General features: G+C 39.5%; 1 long non-coding RNA gene across 1 annotated transcript in view; it reads right to left on the bottom strand.

Moving 5' to 3' along the window:
• Positions 1 to 322: 322 nt before the first annotated feature.
• Positions 323 to 26,267, bottom strand: part of LOC148224186 (uncharacterized) — a 98,924-nt gene continuing 72,979 nt past the window's right edge. Inside the window, exons 2-6 of the long non-coding RNA XR_015802152.1 lie at positions 16,301 to 16,386; positions 15,351 to 15,405; positions 9,325 to 9,432; positions 7,440 to 7,515; positions 323 to 7,350 (exon numbers count right to left, since the gene is read on the bottom strand). This is a non-coding gene — a long non-coding RNA (uncharacterized LOC148224186). The remainder of the gene's footprint in view (positions 7,351 to 7,439; positions 7,516 to 9,324; positions 9,433 to 15,350; positions 15,406 to 16,300; positions 16,387 to 26,267) is intronic.

Below are 26,267 nucleotides of genomic sequence, written 5' to 3'. Positions count from 1 at the left end.
CTAGTACTTCTATCTCTCTCCCTCCCCAGAGTATTTTGACTCAAATGGAACAGTTTACACTGATTTGCTTTGTAATTTATTTGAGGTCAATAACATTTTTTTTCAAATGCCCATAATTTAAAAAAATAATTACTTTCTTTTTAACATGAAATTTTCATTTTATTTGAATTTTTTAATCTTTGTGTTTGTTCTCCCTCTTTTCTTTTGGACAGTTTGTGTGTGTCTATGTGGCACAAAAATGACAACTAAACTCAGCTTAATTTGCAGATAGCTTCATATAATCTAAAAGCTATACATAATTTACCAGAAAAAAACCACAAACTTTATGAAGCTTTTCCAATAGCCTTTTAATTACAACAGAGCAAAGCACAGGAGAGGTGAGAAAATTGAAACATGATTATTTTATAAACAAAACAAAAAGTGCTCAAGTTCCAACAAGGAGTTTTCACTCATTTTTCAATTCATTTGGATTCTCTCGTCTTTGAAAGGGTTGCCACCCCAAACTCAGTAAACATTTCTTCTCAGGAAAATTACCTTTATGCCAGGACACATAATTTGCCTAGCAACAGCAGGTCATGTGTATTATTTACCAATCTCTTGGCAGCCTAAGTGGGATGTCTCCAGTTTAAAGCAATTTTCGGAATTCATATAATTTAAAGGTATAGCTCCTGAGCAGACACACTTTTTGGACAGTGGCAGTAGACCATACATTACCAATTCACACATAAACACAATATGAAATTTGGGGTGGAGTGATGGTCTTACCGACCTGCTGTAGGGGTGGATGCTGGATGAAATATTTGTTGTAAGTATCTTTACTCTCTCCTGTTTGACAAAGGCCACTGGTCTTTCGGCAGGGCACTGGAGTGTAAGAGGATGTTTGGGAAGCATGGCATGCCATGGTCAAGGGAAATGTGTCATTAAGCAACATATTAATTATAAATTTCCTCTGAGAGGCACAGACTTGCATAGCAGATTATGTTCTTCACAGAAAGCACAGCACAACCAGAAGAAAAGGCTGTTCCTTACAAAATTCCTATTGGATAGACTTATCAAATTCAGGTGTTTTCTCTTCATGAGAATATTTCTGACCAGCAATTAAATTTAAACTGAATAAACCACTTACACCTTGGCAGCTGCCAGTTAACACCATAAGAGGTCACATTAAAGAACCTACATAGCTTTAAGACAGGATTTATTACAACAAAAGACTCAGATTAATTGTTGATACTATTGTTGATATTATTATATAGCATTTTACTGACACAGTTTTGTGATGCTTTCATTTACCTCAATAATAGATGTCTCCATATATTTACTTGGAGAAATATATGCTATCTATGTGGATTCCCAGCATGCTTGCCTATTTCTCAGCTCTGATTGACTGGTGTGCCCTTCCCAAAGGTGCCAAACTGATTTGGGAATTAAGGAGTTCAAGCAACAAGTGGTTAAATGATATCTCAGACTGACCTGTGGGGCTAATCAAGCCCATTTTATAGAAGGGTACTGGCATCCCTGGGCACAGCTGGCTGCTTAGTAGAGGGGTTTGGTTCTGCAAATTAGGCCCTGTATATAGCTCAATACCTTGCAATTAGCAAATGATAGATCAGCTTGGTTTTTTTGTCTGAAAAGCTGATCAAGTGACATTCACAAAAATAAACAAGCATTTGTCCCTAGAGAGCATGTCCTGGAATATATTTCTATGTGTTGCCAAAGAGAAAAGGAGATTGAAAGTGAGGACGATTTGTTTGCCATTATTCATCATAAATTCCAGAAAAGATAAGAGTTTAAAAATAAATAAAAAAGCTAATGATTTGATGACTTAGTTGTGGGTGCAATAACAGAAAGTGCAATCACTTGAAAAAGCAGCCCATCTTGGTACTTTGAGATATTTCAAGCAGGAAACAGAAAAATATCAACTTCATGGCAAGTATGGCCCGGCAATATACTTTACTTGCCCAGGTTTCCTGTGGCTTTATGGCTTTAGAATATATGTAGTACTGGATGCAGGGGTACTTACAGTCATGCACACACATACACAGCAGCCCTAGAGGAAGGTATTCCCTGGCTCTGGCACAACAGCAGAATTATGAGGAGTTGAAATTTCAGTTCCTTGCTTTTAAGGGATATTAGGAAGCTCCTTGGGCCCTGTGGCACTGCTGCAGGCAGATGGTGAGCAGGTAGACAGGAAGGATAGGGAATCTTGAACCTAGTCTCTGTGCCAAATGACTGACTAGGTGAAGGACCAGCTGATTTTATGACAAAAAGTTAGCAGAGATATCAGCAAACTGGCACTTGCATGTCTTAACTTAAAGCTTAGTTAATGTATGCATTGATGCCAATCATAAGGACACACAAAATCACAGGATCAGATAAGTTGGAAAAGATCTCTGAGATCAAGTCCAACCTATGACCAAACACCACCTTGTCAACCAGACCATGGCACTGAGTGCAATGCCCAGTGTTTCCTTAAACACCTCCAGGGATGGTGACTCCACCACCTCCCTGGGCAGCCCATTCCAATGCCCAGTCACTCTTTCTGTGAACAATTGCTTCCAAATGTCCAACCTCAACCTACCCTGGTGCAGCTTAAGATGTGTGCTCTTGTCCTGTCACTGGATGCCTGGGAGAAGAGCTAACACCAGGTGGCTCAGTTTCCCCACCCAAAAACTATTCTAGGATTTAACAGCAGGGTCTTCCCTTTCTACATGAAGGTTTCTTTTAGTGACATACAGATTTAACCTGCAGCTGTGTCATCCACTGTGACACAATTCTCAGAAGAACAGTCATCCCTTGTGTCTCTCACAGCTCAGCAAACAGCTGGACTTGCACATCAGTTCTTGCAAGCAATATTCTGTGGAGCACTTAAGTGCATTTGCATACAGAGTGCATATATAATTACACATGGGCCATATTCCTGATCATATTATTCTTCAAAGATTGTTTTGTTTCTGTAAATTGGAGATAAACTTGGAGTTTTTAAACTTTTTAATTTTGTTACTGTAAAGAGTATGTCAGCACCACATTTCCATAATCACTGCTGTTACGAAACATAAGAACACTACCACAAGAATTTCTCTACAATGTTTTAATCATAAATTGGTGCCTCAAACTACCTAACCGAGGGATACCAGTACGAGTAATAACTATAAGTACATGACATACCAGAATACCTCCTCTCCAGTTAAGATAGCACTGAATATGGGATCAAACACTCAAATAAAGGAAATATGTGTTCCTCTTAAATGTAATTTAATGTTATGTCATTGTTCTGGGGAAGCACAAGATATAAATTTAGTCATCAGCATCTGGGAGGAAGGCTGAGGGGATACCCTCAAATGTTCAAAATAGGATGCAAGCTCAGAGTGAAATACCATCAAATATAGTTCTGTAAAGAAACCAGCTCCTGATGGTTTTCTGGTGAGATTGTTGAGAGCTAATACAAGAGAGCTGATTGTGAATGATTCAAAAGAATTCAAAGTTGTAAAGAACATTGCACAGATGATAGAAAAACCTCTAAACCACAGAAAGCTGTGGTTGCAAATCCATGGAAAAACATGCCTCTTCAGCCCACATGTGAGAATACCCAACACAGTAGCTGATCACTAGTGAAAATGTTGCAAATCATATACAAATTAGTATGAATACTTATAAAATGTTTTAATTAAAATTATCAAGCCATTAGATTATGTGCCAAAAAAAAATCAAAAGATACAACAACCATGAAGCAGAAACAGTGTAGCAGAACAAAAACTCAGCTGGAACCTCCATCAGCAGCCAAGGAAAAAACACATCATGTGAGCATCCAACAGCCTTAATTCAATGACATTCAGAAAGTCTGAATATCCCAGAGGGTGCATGTTGCTTGAAAATGGAATTCATTAATGTTCAAGCTGAAAAATCAATACAAGAAACCCACTGAACTAAAAACATAAGCCATGAGTCAAATGATCATTATTATACAGTAACTATTTTCATATTTTTGCTTTCTTTTGTCAAATCCAAATAAGCCATCTTAGGGCAAACAGCTTTTGTTCTCGGGGAGTTCAATATTATATTACATATAATAAGCCATAAAGCAGATCAAAACCCACCTTGCACCCTGATGCTGCAATGTGCTAAACTCTTCCTCCCAGTCAGGTGGAATGGAGAAAACTCACTTCTTGTACAGCATGACCCTCCCTGCTCTGGCTGACAGTTTGGCACCATACTTCCCTTCCAGAGGAAGGGCATTACATTTGCTTGTAGTATTAATGCAACCCCACACAGTCATAAGCCAAGCCAAGAGAAAAACTACGCAATGGGTTACAATTACTGCTGCACAAAATAACCCCATAAAACAATGGTTGAATAGAAGCTGTTCAGGCAAAAGAATAATTTTCTTGCATGTTCCCATGTATTTTGGCAGTAGAAAATCTCTAGCATTGGCACTATATGTTTAATGCCAATCCTTTCACTTAAAAAACTATACTTACCCTCCAACTCAGATGAAAACAGAATCTAAATACAGTATTTGCTCATAAGATTACAACAGCTGCCTCTTTTCAAGCATGCTACAACACATGATTGCCACAGAGGGCACGTTAGAATGCTAGTGAGACCTTAATTCAGCAATTTTATATGTCAAGTTTCCAGCTTAGACAGAATTATAATTCAAAACTTGAAAAACATTATAAATCATATCAAGTCATGCAAAAATAAAAATGTTTATTGAGACAACTACCAAACTATCAAATAGCCTCTAATGTAGTGTATTAGGCAAAACAGCATTGCTCCATCCTGCTAACAGCAACCAGAAGAAACACTCCCTTCATGGTGAATACAGGGTGTGCAGCATCAACCCACTGTTTTTTCACAGATGCTGTAACTTCTCAGCACCTCCAACACAGCCTTGGCTCTGTGTTACAATCTGGGAGAAATGCCTAAATGTTCTCTTCTGTTACTGTAAACAGAAGGATTTCCCGATGCATTCAGCTTGATGGGCAGTCTGTTTGCAAATGTGTCCTGCCTAAATTATAGACACAGGAACCACAATTAATCAGCATCTATAGTTCTCATTAAAAAGTAACTACTCTTCAAGGTAGAAATAAATTTGCAGACAGCTACCTACTGCACTTCTCTTACATTTTATTTCAGAGGCAAAAAATAGGGCACCATTATTAAAGAGTCTCCATATAGAAAAGATCCTTAGAATGAAAAACAGTAACAGAAATGGAAATGTAGGAATGTCCAGAATTGCAGTTTCATTTCATTTCCTCTCCAACTGCTACAGATAACCTGCTATTGTGGTTTGTTTGTTTTCTTTATATCTCAGATCAAATACACTTCCAGATTCATAAACAGAATTCACACATCATTTAAGGCTAAATCTTCAATAAGCCTGACTCTGTAACAAATCTCAACATCTTTAGCTTCCTTCTTCCTCCGGGTTCTGTTAAGCTTTTCATTTTGCAATTATTGTCCTTTAGATTGTGTTCCAGCCTAAGCATTTTATTTGCCATTTTATTATCTCACTCCTTTTGCCATGACCATAAACACTGGAATCCTGGCTCATAAGCCCAAAGGCTTTCAAGAGACTGGACAAGTGATATCTGACAGCAAAGTTCACTTTCCTCCCTAGCAGCTAATATGTTTTAGCCCTAAACCCTAAGGGGCTACAGCTACAGACTATTGATTTATAACATGCATCCTCTGTGGATTTTCAACATCACATGGAAATTCTGAAATTATGTCTCAACGTCTGAACAGATCTGTATAATACAAACGCAAAGTAAGCACTAATGACTCCAAAGCATTATTTTTTTCTTGTTCCCGGTAATACTTGGCATGTATGTGTGAGTTTTAAGTAGATCCACGTGATGAGCTATTAAAATTGCTTGCACCTCTCAGTTGACTGGAGAGGAGCCTTTTTTGTTTCCTTACTCGTGTATTGCCTCAAAAGAGACCTACATAGACTTTTAGAGTGTTCAAAGACTGGTGCCATTAAACTTAGAGATCATAACAAAACTTTTTGCCATTATCAAATTTATTAATGAAAACACCTCTGATTCATTGGTATTTTCCTGGGCTTTAAATAAGATCGTCTCCCATCTCTTTGCATCTAAATTGCACATAAGACCTCAGAGGGAGTAATTTGTGTCAGATCCCCCTAAGGCCAGCAACAGAGACAGGAATAGTACCCAGGCTCCTGGGCTTTGGGACAGTGAGCCAGTGGACCTCACAGATTTTAAACGCAAATGGGCATCCATAACACCTCATAGAGCTGTTATGTTTTCCACGGAGAAGTAAAGATGGAATAGCATGTTAACAGAACAGGATTTTTGGCGTTGTAAGTCCAGAACAAATGAATGTTTTGCTACAACCTAGCATCACTGTCATTTAGTAAAATGTTAACATGTATCAGAATATTTGCTTCATTACCATTGATTTTATTTCCTTTCACTCCTAACTTAATTTTGATGGCTGCTTCATAATAGCTAGATAAGGAAAGATATCTCTGTTTATCATGCAAACCTTTATGTGGCTTTTCGCTCCATTGGTATGAAATAAAACCCAGGGTGTGAGTGCTATGGAAAAACTGGGAAAATGTGTTTATTTCCCCTAGGAAAATATGTCAGCAGAAAAGTGAACACATATTTATAATATGCACACATATTAGAAAGCATTAATATGGCTTGCAATTCTGGAGCTGTTTAAAATCTGCCTTTGTTGTTCATGAACTACTTGCACCTGAATCTATCTGAATATTTTTCTTATTTTTCTCTCTTTCCTAATGACAACAATAAAACTAGATGTATGAAGGAAATCTATTTTTATAAAAAAATTAAAAGGCTGTCCATTGCATTTCCATACAATTTAAAAGGAAATTGCTCTATGAAAAATAAATGATGCGATTGTTTCCTGAATTTGAATATCCTGCATGGGTCATGAGTAAGATAGAACAGTTGCCCACATATTCCACTGCTACAGCAGACTTGGATTCTATAAGCATGAAGGGAGAAAGAAAACTTGCTGGTTTTGGTAGACACAATCCACTCAGCAAGCTTGGGAGTCACAGGGTACAGGTCAAGGAGCATTTAAATATCAGCCCAGGCACCACCTTCCCTGCAGTTGGAGCATCTCAGTCAGTCCAGACTTGAGCTAAAGACAGAGAATTACATCAGGCCCAGTGCCACAGCAAGGTAAATCATCAGGCATGAGCCAAGCCATGAGTTGATAAAAGTCAAGGTGGCTGCAGATCTGTGGAGAATTAATTTCACAGAAATCTTTCCATTCCTGATGGTCGCACACTCAGTCACAACTGCAACTGAGTCTGCTCCCAGGCATCCCTCATTCTGGGCTTGCAGGCACCTAGAGATAGATAGATTAGATAGTTAGATATAGGTAGCACCTCCACTACTGTTAACCTTACAAAAATTCCCAGAACTAACTGCAATTACCTTTTTGTGGAAGCTGACCCTTGGTGTATAGTGTCAATATATACTGATATTGCCCACTGATGTTGATTCAGATTTCCTGCAGTATTTTCCAGGCATAGAAAAAAAGGCATTAATTAGACATTATCATCACATATGATGAATAACAGAGGATGGCAGAATCTTGCTCGGACAGAAAAAACCAAGTACAAAAACACACAGGTTTTTTTTTATGCTCACAACAGTCCTAATGTTACAAGAGACCTTTGACACAGTAGCTGTGCATTTCTACAAGGCAGATTCACTATTATTAATACTGTGTCTTCTGAACTTATTAACTTTTTTCTGAACTTTTTTTTCTGTACTTACAAACTTTTTTAAAGCACCTCAACATTTTCTCAATTAACAATGCTCTAAAATGTGTTTGCAACTAAGTGCACCTTCATGAGTTATTTTTAAGGCAGCATTTATGTGAACATCAAAACAATCCCCGGTGCTGTCAGCACTGGTTTTCTCCAAACTGATGACTAAGATGTTTTGTGTGCTGAAGAAATTTGCAACCAGTGCAGTTCAAAGACATAAGGCCCTCTCTGCTTTCCTTGCAGGAAGGAAGAACCTTCTAATTGATCTTAATGGGACTGGAATTTAGTCCACAGAGAGACACCAAGCAAGGCTTTTTAGCACTATTAGTGACAGCATCTACCTCTATATTTCCTATGAAAAGAAAGGCTATGCAATACCTATGAGACATCAGGGAAAAAAGCTGTTAATATGTGAGCTTTCATTCTCTACTGGAATATTGTCTGTAATCAGAAAGTCAAACCCAGTAGCATATGCTAACTGGAATTGAATGCCGTGGTACATATTGAAGGCATTTAACATTAGATGTCAAAATAAGCATGCATGCCTTAAAGTTCCTATTACAAATACATTCACTCAAAATCAGATGCTGGAATATAAATGAAAAGTGTGCCTTGAATGTATTTAATGTCAGAAAGGATAAACTGAAATGGGAAAATGCTGTTTCTTTTCCCGCATCCAAGCTATGTTTATCTTATCACCAGATTGGGGATAAAAGTGATGCAATATTAAATCAAAAACAAAAGAGTACACAGATACGGCATTGATAGTCTAATCACAACCCACAAAGGCAAAGGCTGAGCTCAGATTAAGCACCTACCATTTATTTGTCAGAGCTTTACCCCACTAATTATTTACAGAATTTGTTCTAACCCACAGGCATGATATGTCTCTCTGGATATCACATTTACCCCAAAACCAGTTTATAAAGCCTATCAAAGCACATGTCTCTTTCATGTCTGACTTCTCACAAATTGCATTTGTTTTAGGATTAAAGGAGGGAATTATTCCATCTTGGGATAAAAGGGTTTATTTGACACTTGTCTTTGCTCACCGTAATGCTCCACAACATTTAGGCAGTAATGAGTTGCATTTATACAGTCTGCTCAACACCTATTAAGCTGCAATTGAGTCAATTTTAACTCAAGTTGTGGAATACACAACAGCAGCATTCAACGTACAGCATATCAGCATCTGCTCCCTAAACTGCAAAATTAACAACTTATTCCCTGTGACAGATTTGAGTGAACACCACAAAAACCCATTTTGGGGGTCTTACAGATTACAGAAACACAGCTCAGCTGTAAGAGAATAAAGGACAACCATAGAAGCAGAGAGAGAGATGTCTTGTCTAGAAAGGTACAAATGGACAAGGTATCAGTCTGCTTCATAGAATCACATAATAGTTTGGTTTGGAAGAAACCTCTGAAGAGCACCTAGCCCACCCCCCAGAAATGCTCCCCTAACTTCCACAATTAGAATAAAGACACAGCCAGGGGTTGGGGGCATGTGGGGAGGGGGGAGGTTCACATTAAATAATAGGTCTTACAGGAGGATAGAGGCAAAGTGTAAGAAACTCCTGCAGCTGTGGGTAATTCATCATTCAGTGGAGTTCCATCTTGGTGAGATGCCTTGAAAAGCTGACCTGGAACAGCAACTAGACAGAGCAAAAGGAATAAAATAGGTATTTATTGAAAGGATACACCTTGGGCAGTGCAAGAGCCTGGCTGGGGCTACACCCAAATCAAATCCAAGATGGAACCAAGTCACAAGTTTTATGCTTTTATAAGTTTTGGTTCATCCACACATGGGGGTCAATTGTCCAACCACAGCCTCAGGCCATGAAGTCTCAACCCCCTGGCTTGCCCCTTTCCCTTTGCCTTTGTTTATATTTTTTGGTTGATGGGAGTCCTTGATTCTCTAGCTGGGAAGACATTGTTTTGTCTAACTACCCTGTGAAGAGAACTTTTCAACATGTAACATGAAGTTTCAGAGTTACACACTGAGCAGCAGTGAGTCTGAAAAATATAAAAGCTAAAACGCAAGGCATCATTTCCCCACTTTAGAGGGTTGACAAAGCCTTTACCTTGTCAAGTCTCTATTCTAAACATCCACTAATAATAGGTATTTGATAAGTATCTAACAATAGTAAATAATAACAGATAAATATCTAACAGTAAATAAATATCTAACAATGGATAAGTATCTAATAACAGTACATATCTAACAGTACATATCTAATAATAGATAAGTATCTAACAGTACAGAGCTAGCAATAACAACAATAATAATAAGTAATAATGAACACTAATAGATATCTAACAGTAGTGTCTCATACAATCAGATATTATGCAAAGAAAAATAATGATTATCATGAACAGTTCTTTAGGCACAGAAGAGGAATCATGTAAACCATGTATTCATCTGTATCAGTCTGTTTTTACAGTTGTTTCAGGAGCAGAAACTTTTTTAACTCTGGAGTAGTAAAACCAGGATCCTTTGCCAGCAACTCTGACTGTGGTGAGGGTGTTCAGCAGAACTTGGAATGGTCCTCTCCATTTGGCTTGTAGAGGATCACTGTCCCACCACTTCACATAGAGCCAGTCTCCAGGCTGGAAGGGATATGCAGGTGTGTCCAGTCCTATAGGTCTGAATAGCACAACTAAATCTGGAGCTTCTGCAAAGTGGAACCTAATGCCATTAGATATCTATGTAAATCAACTTTCCCCTTCATGTGAATTTAAGCTGGAATATGTGGAATTTTATATGGTCTGCCCCACAGTATTTTACAGGGACTGATGTTATCCCTCCATCTTGGTTGTATGTGGATTCAAGCTTTAGGCAAGGCCTGAACCCATGTCATGGATGTTTCCTGATAAATTATACTAATTTGTATTTTGAGAGTCCCATTCATATGTTCAACATTACCCTTCTCTTGGGATCTATAAGATGTATGCAGATGCCAAGTAATCCCCAAAATCCGGCTAACCTCTTTAACTACTGTTGCCACAAAGTGTGGTCGGTCCCCTATCTGATGACACCCTCAAGGGAACCCCAAGCCTTGGAATTATATGACTGAGAAAAACTTTTACCACTTCTTTGGCTGTGTTAGTGTGACTGGGGTAAACCTCTGGCCATCCACTGAAGGTGTCAACTAATACCAGTATGTACCAATATCCCTCTTTGCATGCTAACTCTGCAAAATCTATTTGCCAGTAATCTCCAGGAAGATCTTCTGCCTTTGTTACTCCTAACACAATTCCCTTCCTTGTGTTGGGGTTGTTTTTACAGCAGATTTCATACTTGCTCACTATTGCTTGTACAATATCAGTCATTCCTTTTCCTATTACTACCTTTTTTTACACGTTTCAGAAGATTTTCAACTCTGAAATGTGTGTTTTCATGTTCTCTCTGAGCTAGGTTCCAAAGGATCAGGGATGAGACTACAACCTGATTTGCTGGTGTAATAGCCCATCCACTTTATGTGATCTCAGCTTTAAGAAACTTAATTAGTTTGTGGTCTGCTTGGTCATATTTTGGGGTGAATCCTGACAAATCAATCTCTTTTTGTGGAATTACTGTGAGAACACCTTTTTCTGCAACTCCTCTTGCTTCTTTATCAGCAAAATGATTTCCCAGTTCTGGAGTGGTTTTCACTTTTGGGTGAATTCTACAATGCATGATAGCTACCTCTGTGGGTTTTTTAATACTCTCTTAGAGGGTATTTGTTCAGCATGTTTGATTTGATTACCTTGAGCATTCAGAAGTCCTCTCTCCTTCCAGATGGCTCCTCGGGCGTGGCCAACACTAAATGCACATTTAGAATCAGTCCATATATTTACCTTCTTTTCTTCACTCAGGTCTAGGGCTCTTATCAGTGCAATCAGTTCAGCTTTCTATGACGACACATCTTCTGGCAGGGCCTTTGCCTCAATCACCTTATCCTGTGTGGTTACTACATAACCTGTCATCCTTTTGCCATTTTTCATGAAGCTGCTTCTATCTGTAAAAAGCTTCCAGCTTGGATTTTCCAGGGGCACATCTTTCAGATCTGGTTGGCTGAAATAGACCTCTTTGATTGTCTGTAGACAGTCATGCTCAGGCTCATTGTCAATTAAGATGGAGGGCAGAAATGTGGCTGGGTTAACAACACAAGTTGTTTTCAAGGTGACATCGTCCTGCTTTAAGAACAGTGATTGGTATTTAAGCATCTGGTTACCAGACAACCAATGTCCCCCCTTTTTGTTCAAGAACAGCTGTTACTGCATGGGGTACACACACTACAACGTGTCACCCAAGGGTGAGTTTTCGGCCTTCCTGGATCAAGATGGTAGTGGCTGCCACAGCCTTCAGGCACCCTGGCCAACCTTGGGCAACATTATCTAGCTGTTCAGAAAAGTAGGTCACAGCCCCCCATTGGTTTCCCAGGCACTGTGCTAGCAACCCAAAAACCACGTTCAGTCTCTCATATGTAAAAAGTTCAAAAGGTTTAGTTAAGTCTGGCAGTCCCAGTGCTGGAGATGATATCAGTGGGTGTTTCACCTGTTTAAAAGGTGCTCTAGTGTGTTCAGTCCATGTAATAATTCCTTTTTTGGCTGCTTTTAATGCTCCATATAGGGGTTTTACCAGCATAATTTGCTATCCATAAATGGCACCAACCAACCATTCCCAGGAAAGCTTGCATCTCTCTCACAGTATGGAGCTCTGGGAGTCGACAAATGGCTTCTTCCTGTTCTTTGCTGAGCTGTTGGTGTCCATGAAAGATTTCAAGCCCCAAACAAACTACTGCTTCTTTAGCAATCTGTGCTTTGTCTTTAGAAACTCAGTACTCACTCAGTCCTAAGAAATTTAATAAACTTGTAGTAAATTTTAGGCAGTCATTTCTAGTTCTGGCTGCAATCAGGATGTCATCCACATATTGAAGAATAACTCCTTCTAGCTCCTGTCTTTTCCAGTCCTCTAATTCCTTTGCTAGTTGTTTTCTGAATATTGTTGTATTATTCTTGAAACCTTGGGCTAAAACTGTCCAAGTAAGTTGAATTTTCCTCCCTGTCTCAGGATTTTCCCACTCAAAAGCAAAAAGCTCTTGCTGTTTTTCTGTACAGGAATGCAGAAAAAGGTATCCTTCAGGTCTACAACAGTAAACCACCCTAATTTTCCTGTCAGTGTGGTCAAAAGGGTGTAGGGATTGTCTACTATTAGGTATATGTCCACTGTAATTTTGTTAATTGCTCTTAAATCCTGCACTAATTGGTAACTCTTACCATCTGCTTTCTTGACAGCTAAAATGGGGGTGTTGAATTTGGACTCATATTGCACTGATACACCATGTTGTAGGAATTTTTCAATTATAGATGCCAATCCCTTATGGTTGTCTAATTTTAAAGAGTACTGGTTTTGCCTTACCAATGTGCTCCTGGTCTGAGTGCAATACTCACTGGTTCTGTCTGTTTGGATCTTCCTGGGATATCACTGGCCCGCACTATTGGATTGACCGCATTTTCAACTTCAATGGGGATTTCACTTTTATCCTGTATAAAAAGTGCAGTAACTTGGGCAAATTTAGATTCAGGAATTACAGCTCTTATACCCTTCCCCTTTTTAAATTTGATTTCTGCTTCTAATTTTTCTAACAAATCCCTCCCCAGCAATGGTTATGGGGAGTTAGGCATATAGAGGAATTGATGAGTTATCCAGTGTTTCCCCAGTTAGAATTTTAAAGGTTGGAAGGCCACATTTCGCTTACCCCAGTCACCCCATCATGTACAGTATCATGACTCAGTTTCCCTTCTACTTCCATACACAGAATATGCTGCTTCAATATCTACTGAAAAGTCACTGTCATCTTTCCCCAGCTTAGCTATAACCGAAGGCTCTGCTGGGTTCAGCCTTCAGTCCCCATCACTCGGAACTTGATCCACTTGAAGTTTGTACTGCTGTGTACAAACAGTTGGGGAGTTGGGGAACTGAAGATTTTTCTTTCAGAGCTGGACAGTCCTTCTTCCAATGTCCCTATTTCTTACAGTAAGCACATTGACCCTTCTCTGTAGGGCAAGTTTTCTTAGATGACTTTTCCTGAGTTGCCTTCTTACTAGGTTGGGATTTAACTTTTTCAGTTAGGCTCCTGTCTCGAAACATCTTCCAGGTTAGTTCTAGCAATTTATCTATGTCTTGAGCTCCCTCTATCTTTTGCAGCTTTCTTCTTATATCATCTGAAGCCTGACCCATAAGCAACAGAACTAGATGGGCTTTACCATAATTTGACTCAGGATCTAAATCTATATATTTGATTGCAGCTTCTCTTATTCTGTTAAAAAAATCAGTAGGTGATTCATCATAATTTTGCTTTACTGCGTAATTCTTTTACCAATTTCTAGCTTTAGGGACACCATGTTTTAACCCATATACCACAAGGCTTTGATATCGTTTTAACTTCACCATATGTTCTGGTATATTTGGATCTCACCCCGGGTTTTCAAGGGGGAATATCTGTGTGACTGCCTTGAAGCAGCCCATGAACTATGCTGGCTTCCACTGATGTTGTGATAGTTTTATTGACCATTTATCTCTCAGTGGGATCAAGTAATGTGTCTAACACAGAGCTCAAATCAGCCCAACCAGGGTTTTGTGAGTTAATTGCTCTTTCTACTGATGTGGCCACTTTATCTGGGTTCTCTTTATATTTCCCCACTGCAGTTTTCCACTGCTCTAACTCGATAAGGGCATATGGAACCTTTACATATTTCGGCCCCTGGTTGCCAACTGCTTGTCATAACGGGGCTTGTAGAACTCATTCTTTTTCTTTTTGATTGTTTGATCTAATACCTTTCAATATTGGGCTCCATTCTTTGATGGTCTTTTTAGCTATCTTCCCCCTCCCTCACTTGCTCAAAGCAGCAATTATCTCATCAATTTCCTCCTCCTCCTCGGAGCCACTCAAGCAAGAGCTGTCTGACTCTGCTGCAGCATATAATCTACTTCAACTAGTCCTGATCCTAGAAAGCGTTAAGCAAGACTTACACCGTATTGGAAGCCAGTCTGTGTCCCTGCTAGCTTTAATGGCATCATCTCCTGAGGCAGCTCCCTGGCGTTCAGGGCTGCTATGGAGACTCACAGGCCTATGAGTGGAAGAATCACCACTATCCTCATGGGAGGGCCCACACGTGGCTGTCCCTATCCCCTGCCCCTTTCCCTGGCAAAGATGACAGCGGTGACAGCGGTGACAACAGCAGGGGTTGGAGGTGGCGGTGTCCATGCCTGCCAAGGCCTGCCTTTCTCCTCCTTCACTGGCTGGGACCTTGCTAGGGGCATGCTCCCTGTTATAAGTACATATTATATTACTGGTTTTTCGTAAATATTAAAATGAATGCTATATGTGTAATGTTGGAAAACTTTGCCGAATTAATATAGTTTCTTTTAGTTCTGCTATTAACAAAACTTAGAAATAGTAGTGTGATAAATATATTTTTTCTTGGAATGTAACATGGTGATGTAAAAAGCTTTTGTTCATGTAACCAACTCAGAGAATGGTAAAAAGATAACCAGAAAATTCTTCACATTCTTGGATTATCCTACCTGAATGAAGACAGGGGTGACAAACACCAGAACTCCAGGGAAGGAATTTATTGATCTCCATTATCAGGGAGTGCGCCAACAAGGAGTCACAAGGAAAAAGAAAAAAAAAGTTGATTTAAAGTTTGGGGGGGCTGTGATTTTAAATAATGCATGAAGGTCTATGAATATGCAACAGGTTGATGCATTTAGAGAAGTGTTTTCTGAGTTAGGGTATGTTCCTTTTTGTTTGCTGCTGGGCTTTGTTGACATGCTAAGATCATAAAAAGCCCAGCATATTCTAATTCATCGAGGTATCTGTCTTCATGTATACAGGAAATCCAACTTGATATTAATTTCTTATCAAAACTACCAAATTTTGGCCACACCTCATTGCTATTAAGTTCGTAAGTCAAACTTCTGAGAGTTTAAGTTTGGATTTAAAAACAATTACTTCCCACCAGTTAGGTTCCCCTAGTTTTTCAGTACTAACCCTAAGGGAGAATCTCTGGGAATATTATCCTTACAGCACTCACAGGAGAATATACACCCTATATCTTAACAGTTATAAGTAAGAGAACCCGTAGAAATTAAAAGAACCGGGGGGGAGAGAGAGAGAGAGCATGCAAGAGACGCGATCTGAATCCCCACCTTGCAGAGTCATAGAGCAGGAACTAACCCAACTGTGCCACTGCTGGCCTCAGGCCAACAGCACTGCAATCTAAGCCCGGTTTTCAGAGACCACCCTCTCCTACTACCAGTGGGGAGATGGAGAGCACCAGCAACTCCGCCTGGACCTCTAAACAAAATTTCAAGAGATCTCTAAACACCTAACTCACTTGCTAAAGCTGAATAGCACTTTTATCCAATTACTCATGCATCTCTGTACAAGTCCTGAGAGTTCTTGGGCTCTGATACCTTCTGGACTGCAGCTTGGCCACCCTGCAGGTGTGGGGGGAAGGAGCTGGATTTACCTCCAGTCCAGGGGTTTTCCAGATGCCTTAACGTCCCATCTGAATCGCCTGAACTGACGCCTGGAAAGGCTGACCTGGAACAGAGACTAGACAGAGCAAAAGGAATAAAATAGGTATTTATTGAAAGGATACACCTTGGGCAGTGCAAGAACCTGGCCGTAGCTACACCCAAATTGAATTCAAGATGGATCATGGTCACGAGTTTTACACCTTTATAAGTTTTGGTTCATCCACATGTTGGGGTCAATTGTCCAACCACAGTTGGACAGCTTCACAGCTTCAGGCCACGAAGTCTCAACACCTCGGCTTGGCCCTTTCCCTCTGCCTTTGTTTATGCTTTTTGGGTGATGGATGTCCTTGATTTTCTAGCTGGGAAAGGATTGTTTTGTCTAACTACCCTTCAAAGAGAACTTACCAACACCTAACATGAAGTTTCAGAGTTACACACCAAGCAACAGAGTCTGAAAAATATAAAAGCCAAAACCCAAGGCATCAGGTGCAACTAACAATATCTGCCTTCCCCCACTTTTTACCTCCCCTGTCCCCTGCCAGTAGTATTCATGCTGGAAACAATTTCACAGAATCACAGAATACACTGAGCTGGAAGGGAGCCACAAAAATCATTGAGGGCAACTCCTGGTCCTGCACAGGACTATCCTCAAGAGGCACACCATGTGCCTGAGAGCATCATCCAAACACCTCTTGAACTCTGTCAGGCTTGGTGCTTTGACCACTGCCCTGAGGAGTCTGTTCCAGTGCCCAGTCACTCTCTGGGTGAAGAACCTTTTCCTAATCTCCAAAACTTCAGGCCATTCCCTTGGGTCCTGTCACTGGTCACCAGAGAGAAGAGATCAGTGTCTGCACCTCTGCTTTCCTTCACAGGAAGCTGTAACTGCAACCTCCTCTTCTCCAGATCGAACAGATCAAGTGACCTCAACTGCTCCTCACAGGATTTCCCCTCAAGGCCCTTCAGCATCTTCACTGCCTTCTTTTGGACACTTTCATGTTTCCTACACACCCTTGCATATTCCTGAACCTGAGTTTTGCTCTGAATTGAGGCAAATGCACGTATCACTTTTAACCTCATAGGACTCAATGATCCTTGTATGTCCCTTCTGACTCAAAATATTCTGTAATTTTGTGATTCTGATCTTATCTCTGTAAAACACGATTCTCTGTTTGTCATATGTGCATGGATGTCACATGCTCTTAGTGTTTCCAAAGGACACATAGCCAGAAAAAAGCCCAACAGGAAGATATTAAGTGGGTAAGATAGTTTGTCTCCAGTTGGCCTTCAGTAGGAATCAGATGCCATTGCAATATTAGGCCTCTCTCATCTCTAAAATGAAGCTACTTTGGGTTTTACCACCAAGGGGTGTCACTACATGCAAAAGGCAGTATTTTTGAAATAAGGATCTTTTTGTTGTTTGACAGGAATCTTTGCAAGGAACACAGCATAAAGACAAAGCTTTGGCTGCCATGATGTCAATAAACAGTGAAAAGGATGTATTACAAAAACAGCAATGGGATTTGGAGTCTTTAATACTTTAAGCTATGCATAGAAATGTGAAGCTGTGATGAGAAATTATGAAAACATAATTAATCTTATGAAAAATAAAAATTAGGGCAACAATGTGCACATTCATTTCCATATCGGCTGCAGTGAATAAGCATTTACTTTGGGATATTCCTGTTTATTTCTACACAATCTTTTCTACAAATGATTCTTGGATTTCAAGAGATAGAACTATTTGTGTAAAAGACTGAATGGATAGTCAGGCCCAGAAAGCAGTGGTGAGTGGAGTTTAATCCAGCTGGTGGCCAGTCATTAGTGGGGTTCCTTGGGGTTTAGTGTTTAATATTTTTATTAATTACCTGGATGAGGGAATCAAGTGCACTTTCAGTAAGTTTGCAGACAACACTGAGTTGGGTGAGAGTGTTGATCTGCTGGAGAATAGAAGGTTTTCACAGAAAGGATTTTCAAGCATTGAATTGGGCTGACCAGGGAAATGGCAGAGTCACCATCCCTGGAGATATTTAAAAGATGTGTAAGATGTGTTTCTAACCTAGGTGATTCTTTGACTTCTAATTTTATAAATCCATTCTGGTTTTGGGTAAAATATTTTGATTTATCATTTCTTTTCACTGGATGAGTAAATACATAGGTGCGGAATTATTCACTCTCAGGTAATTTTCTTTGCAGTTATTGAAGAGCTACTGCCAAAAGCCTCTGCCTCTCAGCTTTTGTGACCAAGACCAGATCCAATGCCTAGCAAAGGCAATGGAAAGATTCTCACTGTTTTCAGTGGTTACCATTGGCTACTGTTTTTTGGTTTGTGCTTCAATCCCTCCTTTAGAGAATATAAATCTCATTCATAATCCATAAACTGGAGAATGAAATTCCCCAGAATTTCAAATCAGCTCTTACACATATGATATAGCTTTGGAAATATGTTTCCTCTCCTTGTGAATCATTCTGCTAGACTGCCAGAGACAGGAACACTTATTGTTCCTGTGTTGCAAACGGGAAGCAAGTAGCTACCCCGTGAGTTAACCTCGTGCTCTAGGTGGCTGGAAACCAACTTTCCCCCCTTCACAAGAAAACAGCAAAGGAGGTGTGGAAGAGATACTTAAAAGATGCAAAAGTAAATAGTTAAGATACCAAATAATAGAAAAATAGGATGAATTGTAAAAGATGGAGAGGCATTAAAGGAAAAACGTCAGCCAGGGATGACCAAGGTAAGTGACACCTTGTGGGAACGCTCCAGAATTGACAGTATGTTGAAAATTGCATACATAATCACCATATTTTTCCAAAAAGATAGTACCAGCTTCAATTCTTGAACATCAGGTATCCCTAAAAGACATCTTAACACACAGTGGGATGCTCCTTTTCTTTTAAAAATAGCTATGCCCTGAAACTAGCTTGAGGAGAAATCCAAAATATCACATGATTCATCATTTCTTCTACATCCTCATGCCTCTCTTACCACTCCCATCTCATGTTAAAAATGAAGGGCAAATCTCCAAAACCTGGCATCTCAGTCTGTATATGGGTTATCATTTCAGCAGTCGAGAGCATATGGACCATCTGTACAAAATAAAAAGATGTCCCCAATATTTAACAACTTATCTGATCTGCACAGAACCAGCATTTACATAATTTTTGTCCTTAGAGCATAATTTAGTGAAGTCTTGGGCACCTATGCTTGTCACAAAGTATTGCAAGTCAGTAAATCAACTGCAAATAATAAAATATTCTCAGTGAAGAAAACATCTCAATATTGAGCAGTTGCCAGAAGCCGTGATTTCATTTGCAAAGGTACTCCACACTAACTTGGCACCTGGCAGCCCCAGTTTTGTGAGAAGATGCTGTTAGGATATGTTTGGTAAATCACAACTTTCAGGCATAACTACCTGGAGATAACCTTAGTGCCATGACCAGTGTCCATGAGCTTTCCCCTCTCACAAAAGGGGAAACAACTTCTTCAGATCAGCCTAAAAGCAGGTTTATTACAGGGAGATTTAAAAGCAGTGTACCAGGTTGGGAGTTCAACTGGAACATCAGCAATATATTGCCAGAGACTCTCAGGTTCCCTTGCAATACAAATGGAGTTCCAAAGGGGTCTCTTTGGGATGCTGCTTCACTAGTTCTTCAGTTACAGAAGAAAGGATTCACATATATTAATATTCCCACCTCTCATCTTTTATTTCTTCCACAAATTCAGATTATACCATTGCATCAGAGTCTGCTGCCTGTGAACATTCAGATCAAGCAGCATGAGCTTCCCATTCCCATTTGGACACTCTATTTTTACTCCCCCAACAATGAAACTGGGGCAAGAAAGTTTTCTGCCCTAAACCCAGTTTATTTACTAAATCATGACAAAAATGCTGTCAGCATCTCAGCTACCATTCCCAGTTTCTTCTCTGCACTCCACAGCAAGTAACCATGACACACAGACATATCAGAAGATGTTTTGGAAACAGGGCATTGAAGTGTAGGACTTGATGCCATCAGTTTATCATGGCACTCTGACTGGATCAACCAGCAGATACTCAAACTGATCACTGCAGCTGCAGACAAGCTAAAATTAGCTCTGGACACTGGGTCATAAAGTGTAATTTGGAAGTTTATGTCTCATCTCTAAAGCCACAGACACAGTATCTGGCTTCTGGAGATTCAACGGAGTAATTAATTATATATCACACAAAATAGAAGCCAAGAAGAGCAAAATTAAAAGCAAACACTAAGAAAAGGTCTCTTTTTTAGATCTCACATAATAAATTATAAGTTTGCAATAGTTAGTTCTTGGGGCAATACTACCATAAGCATAAGTCGGTTACAAGAGTAATGACCCCCCAAAATATTAAATTACTGTGGCCTTAAAATCTTTGTAATTATTAGCAGCTAGCTGCATTACTTTTGTATCTTTAAAATAGAGTTCTTGCACATTTTGAAGGAAAGAATGGCTAATTGTGATTTTCCTAAACCAGGCAAAAAAAAAAAGCGTATTAATCTCTTAGATAGATACATGCTAATTAAGGTTTTCTGTAAGCCAACAGACGGGCAAATAAAAATTTATACAACTTAGTTTCACTTAGCCATCTCAAAGAATACATATTTTAAGAAGCTGGTCTTTTCAAATTAGAGTTTAAATTTTCTCAGGTTTTCTGTTCCGCTGAATCATTTCTTAGGAAGTTTCCCATGGAATTGAAACCATTTACATCTATGTCTGGTGTCATTAATCTGACCCCTGCTTTTGTCTCAGCTGACCACAGACTCTGAGCAATAAATAGCCTTTGCTATTTAGAGACTACCTCTTGTTTCAAACCTTCCAAAGGATCCATATTTCAGCAGGAGTCAGCATGTAATATAAAGCTCCTCTTTAGTTCAAAGTAGTCAATAAAACATTATTGTTTGTCTGTTTATGAGACTTTGCTTCCTCTTTCTCTCGCTGTGAAGGTTTCCAGAATGCAAAGGTTCAGTTTCTCTGTTAAGAAAATTCTAATAACCATTTTAATAATAATAGAAACCTGATAAAAGCCTGTATTTTGCCAGAAAGATGCACAGCCTCAGAAATTGCTAGAAAGATGCGCAGCTCTTTCTGGCAATTTCACTAGAACAGCTCTCAAAACTATTAAATATCACATTTCTGTGGCCAGATAAGAAACATCTCTAATCACAGAATCACAGAATGGCCTGGACTGGAAGGGACCTTATAGGTCATCTGGTTCCAAACCCCCATTAGGTCTAAAAATGTGTTAGCAGAGAGTCCCATGGGAGCAGCAGGCCAGAGGGGCCAAGCTTTCAGCAGGGACACAACTGAGGACCCAGACACAATCACAGGAGTCAGCTGCAATTCCAGACTGGAAACAAATCCCCATTTTCAAAGTCTCAAGTCAACACAGCCTATGATGAAAAAGAAAAAAAACCTCAAGAATTGCTCTGTAGTAATAGCAATGCAATCCAGAAGACAAGGGCACTGGTGATATTCTTAACTCAGTGGTGGTAAGGCCTCCCCTGGAGCTCATGCAGTTTCAGAAGGTAAGATCTTCATGCCCTAAATCAGTGTGTCTGGTTTTAAGTGGTTGCATAAGAAATACATATATTTAAATATTATATATATATATTTAAATAACTCTCCCATGGCTGCACAGTTGTGGCTGAATCTTAATAAAAAGTTCCCTTATATAATCTACGACTATGTTTGTTTGTTACCTAAGGAAAAATGCTCTGCAGCAATATGGAATAAAAGCCACACCCTGCAAATTCAAAATAATTTCCTTAAAATTAGTAATTTATAGGTAGGAATTAAAACAAAACAAATAAACAAAAAGCTACCAAAAAAACACAAAACAAAACAAAACCTTATATCACAGGCTACATCTGGATTTTTCACATATTGAAATGTAAATTTATCTTTTTTTTTTATTTTATATCCCAAGATGCTATTTTCTAGGATAGAAGACATCATCAAGCTTTATTCTTGTTAATACTGTCAGATCTTATCTCAAATTCACTGTGCTGTTAAGATCAATATTTCTTTGCTAAGCACATCTCTAATAATGCAGTTGAACTGATGTAGAATCTTTGAAGTGTGTCACCCCCTTCACCCTCTCCAAAAGCAAAGCCAGGAGCACGGCAAGATATTTACATTTATTGCCACATTTTCTGAGTGACATTTTATCCCTCTGAAGATTTATCTTCATTTCTTTTAATTAAAATTGATTGTTGTAATTTACTCAATGCATTATTATCACCGCTGCCATCCTTCTGTCACTATTTCTACAAGCCCTTTGAAATCTATCTGACCCATGATACATCTGAATTTTTCCACAGGTCAGTGTGTAGGCGTTTATAACAGATGTTTAACTCAGCAAATGGTTGAACATTGTAACTGCATCACATCAAAAGGGTAAAACTGCAGTTTTACATCTGGTGAAAACACAGGAAGGACTGGAGTAAACCCTGCTCCCATGCAAGACAAGGAGAAACATCTCTCCCACTGCACAGACTGAGAAAAGGGTTTGGTTTGCTGTGAATAACAATAACAGGCATGCCTGGAAATTCAATGCTTGCTCTTGGTCCCAAAATGGAACAGGACACCCACTCTGCAAGATGATTTACACATCATAAAATCATGGCCCCTGATCCAAAAGACCTCTCATGGTAACTGTAGAAACAGACTGCAAATAAATCTGCCAAACGGATGGCAGTGACCAGAGCGTGGGATGACATATAAATCCATCCTGCTGTGGAATACCGTGGGTAATCCTTCACCAGAAGTGTGCAAACAGGCACTTCACCTGCAGACGTGCTGCGAGGACAAATCACAGCAGCCCCTGGCCGCTCCTGACAGGAGGATGTGACACATCTGCCAGCCACCTCCCAGGCCACCACCCTGCCTGGAACAGAGTTGGGCGAACACAAAAGAGCACTCCAGGCAGACTTGCACCAGTGAAATGTTGCAGGAACAGAAGGCAGCGAGTACAAATACATTTTAGTTTGCCTGTCCATCCCATCTGTGGGTGAATTATACACTAGGGCACCTCGCTCCTGGTGGTTTTTAATATTTCACGATTTGAACACACTCACTCTTCTTTCCCTCACTTTCCACGTGTGTTTTCATCAAAAATTCAGTCTTCACCAGGAAACAAACAGAGGAAACGTTGACCTTTTAGTCAAAGAAATATACAGCCTAAAGAAGAAATGTGCTCTAGCCACAGACACATTGAAGACCAGGACCTTTCATTACTGAAATCTCATTGGGTTCCTTTCCTGGAAAAACAACTATTTTCCTCTTGGTTTTGGGTCCTTGCTCTTTGACTTTTTGGATGTTTATGCCATATATTTCCACAAGAAATTGCAATGTTCTTAATACCTGTTTTCTGGCATGTTCATGTGCCTACACAGTGGCATACATTAATACAAATGAGTTTACACTGTACTTCAGTTAATAGGATTTAAATCTGACCGTGCAAAAATCCGCACTGCAAAACTAATATGAAATTCTTTAGTTATGCAGTTCTCCTACTTTCTTAGTGTTTATAGCTCTGTATCCTCAATATCTTTCTGGATTTGTATAGGAGGAGGGCATAATTAAACTTTAACAGCTATTTGCTTATTAATTTCACCAAACAGTCCTGTACAAGAGTTGTTGTGTATTGCCTTCCTGCTCTAATGTTGCCTGATGCAAAGAGAAAAGCTATAGAACGCTCAGGGTCAGGCTTTCAACTGGACCTCAAGACAAATAAGGACACCCTCCTCTCCTCCTCCTTCTCTCACAAGCGAGCAGCAGAGACCTTGTATACCTTGCACCCAACCACATTCCACTTTATGCAGTTTGAAGAAAATTTCTCCCTGACCACTCCTGTGGTCACCTAAAAGTTTTTCTATCCAGGTGAACTAAGTGCTGGTTTTACTGTTATCACCCCAAACACAGCAGTAGTTTATTCCTACTGAACTTCTACACCTGAAGGCAAGTTTGGATCGACGCAGAGATGCCACTGAGCTCTTAAACAGGCCTCTACCCACAATAAAAATTGCTACAGTAATCACTGTCACCCCTGGTGACACTTAAAAAATCAGAACAATAAGTGGCAAGGCCAAGCACGTCACCAACTGTATCCCTCTGCTGGCCCAGGATTGTTCTCAGCATTTCTTCCATGCAGCTTGACAAGAATTGTTAAAAATGTCCAAAGCAATTAAGCTTTCAGCATCTTCCTTTGGGAGACAATTTCAGGTTGTAACAGATTTCACTGTCTCGATGAGTTCCCTGATACCCAATCTAAACTTTGCTTAATAATTTCCTCTCATTATTTCCTCCTTCAAACCGTTCCCTTTCATCCAGCGCTACAGCCTCTGGGTATAAAAAAGCATTATCTACTATTCTTTCTTAATTTAACTGCCACATTTCCCACATAATTTTTGCTCCTCTTGGTGACACAGGAGAACAAAGAATAAATTTGGCTTAATTTTAAATCCCCATGCCACCCTTTCTGGAAGCACATTAGCGTATTGTACCAGGACAATTTGCACTATTGTTATGTGCTTGTTTTGTTAGTTTGAGAGCCTGAACTCAGCAATTTACCTAGACACTTATAAAGAAATTACTTCAAGTGACACAAGTATTTACTGCCAAATACTTTTATAAAACAGAATTAATCTGATCTTTGTGCACTATATTGAAAATTTCAACTTTTTGCAAAGACTATAGAAATTAGACTGGAGAGGAAGGTAGAGACATAGAGTTGCAGAGAAATAGCAGAGTTGAAGGTAACTCTAACTTTCATACTCATCAGATTTGTCTTGCACACATTATATACTTTCATTCAACATTTACATAATGTGTATAAATACATAACACAAGAGATAATAATAGTTTTCGTCATATTGAATATAACAAACATATAGCTATAAAGTCTTGCTAAAGTTTTTTGTATTTGATGGAATGCCTCTATAATGTACAAAATGTTCATTTATTTCCTGGTCCCCCCCAGATCAGAAAAACTGAAACAGCAGAGGAGGGCATTTACATTCTGAAGTCAACAGGCAGGTGAAGTTGAGCTACATCCCTAGAAAAGAAGCTCTTGAGTGTGTCCTTGATGACAGAAGAAAGCCCATTAGTGTATCTTGAAAGTGCCTGGTAGAAGACCTGATGGTTTCAGCTTAGTGAGCTATCATTCATTAGCCATTTGATAGCAGATGTGAGTTCAAGCTCCCCAAATCAGATAAAAATCACGACTGTGAGTTTAGTACATAATCAATATATGTAGATAACAAACAGACATATGATCTCAAGGATCATGTTTGTGACTATAATGACACAAGATCTTGCAAAAAGCAACAAGGAATGATTCTCAGTTTCGGAAAAAGCAGGGGGCCTTCCTTAGTGTCAGTGTAATAGCAGCATTTTGCCAGGGCAAAGCAGAGATAAGAGCAAAGAACACTCTCGTGTCACAGTACTGTCCATCACCACCAGTTTAAGAAATACTTTTACCCAATCAGGGCAGCTTTCACCACAGTCACAGTCCCAGGTAAGTGATCACCAAATTTTTTGTCTAAAAGATAGCAAGTGCCATAATACATTTGGCTATTCTGCATTATTACAAGAGCCTAGACAATCTCTATATTCTTTCTTCCCACTCAGAGCACGTAAGTGTGAGCAGTGGCAATCAGAGGAAAACAGACAATTTCAAGTTCAGAAAGCGGCCTAATTAAGAATTTTAAGTCCCCATAATAAAGATATCACTCTTTTTGCCCATGTCCACCAGATCCATTAAAGTTGGCAGGAGGCATTTTGTGACATTGAGAATATCACACATGACCTCTCAGGTGTCGTGCTGAAGCAGTGCAGCTTGTGCTATCACATGCACACATTCTGCTCTGGGAGAAGTGTATTCATGTTCTCCTTTCTCCACAAGGAGTAATAAATGAGCCTTCACTGCACAAGGGCATATGGCC

Source organism: Sturnus vulgaris, chromosome 3 (genome assembly GCF_052056855.1).
Source record: "Sturnus vulgaris isolate bStuVul1 chromosome 3, bStuVul1.hap1, whole genome shotgun sequence".
Taxonomy (NCBI): domain Eukaryota; kingdom Metazoa; phylum Chordata; class Aves; order Passeriformes; family Sturnidae; genus Sturnus; species Sturnus vulgaris.
Note: the sequence above shows the minus strand (reverse complement) of the source record. Positions and strands in the feature narration are given on the sequence as shown.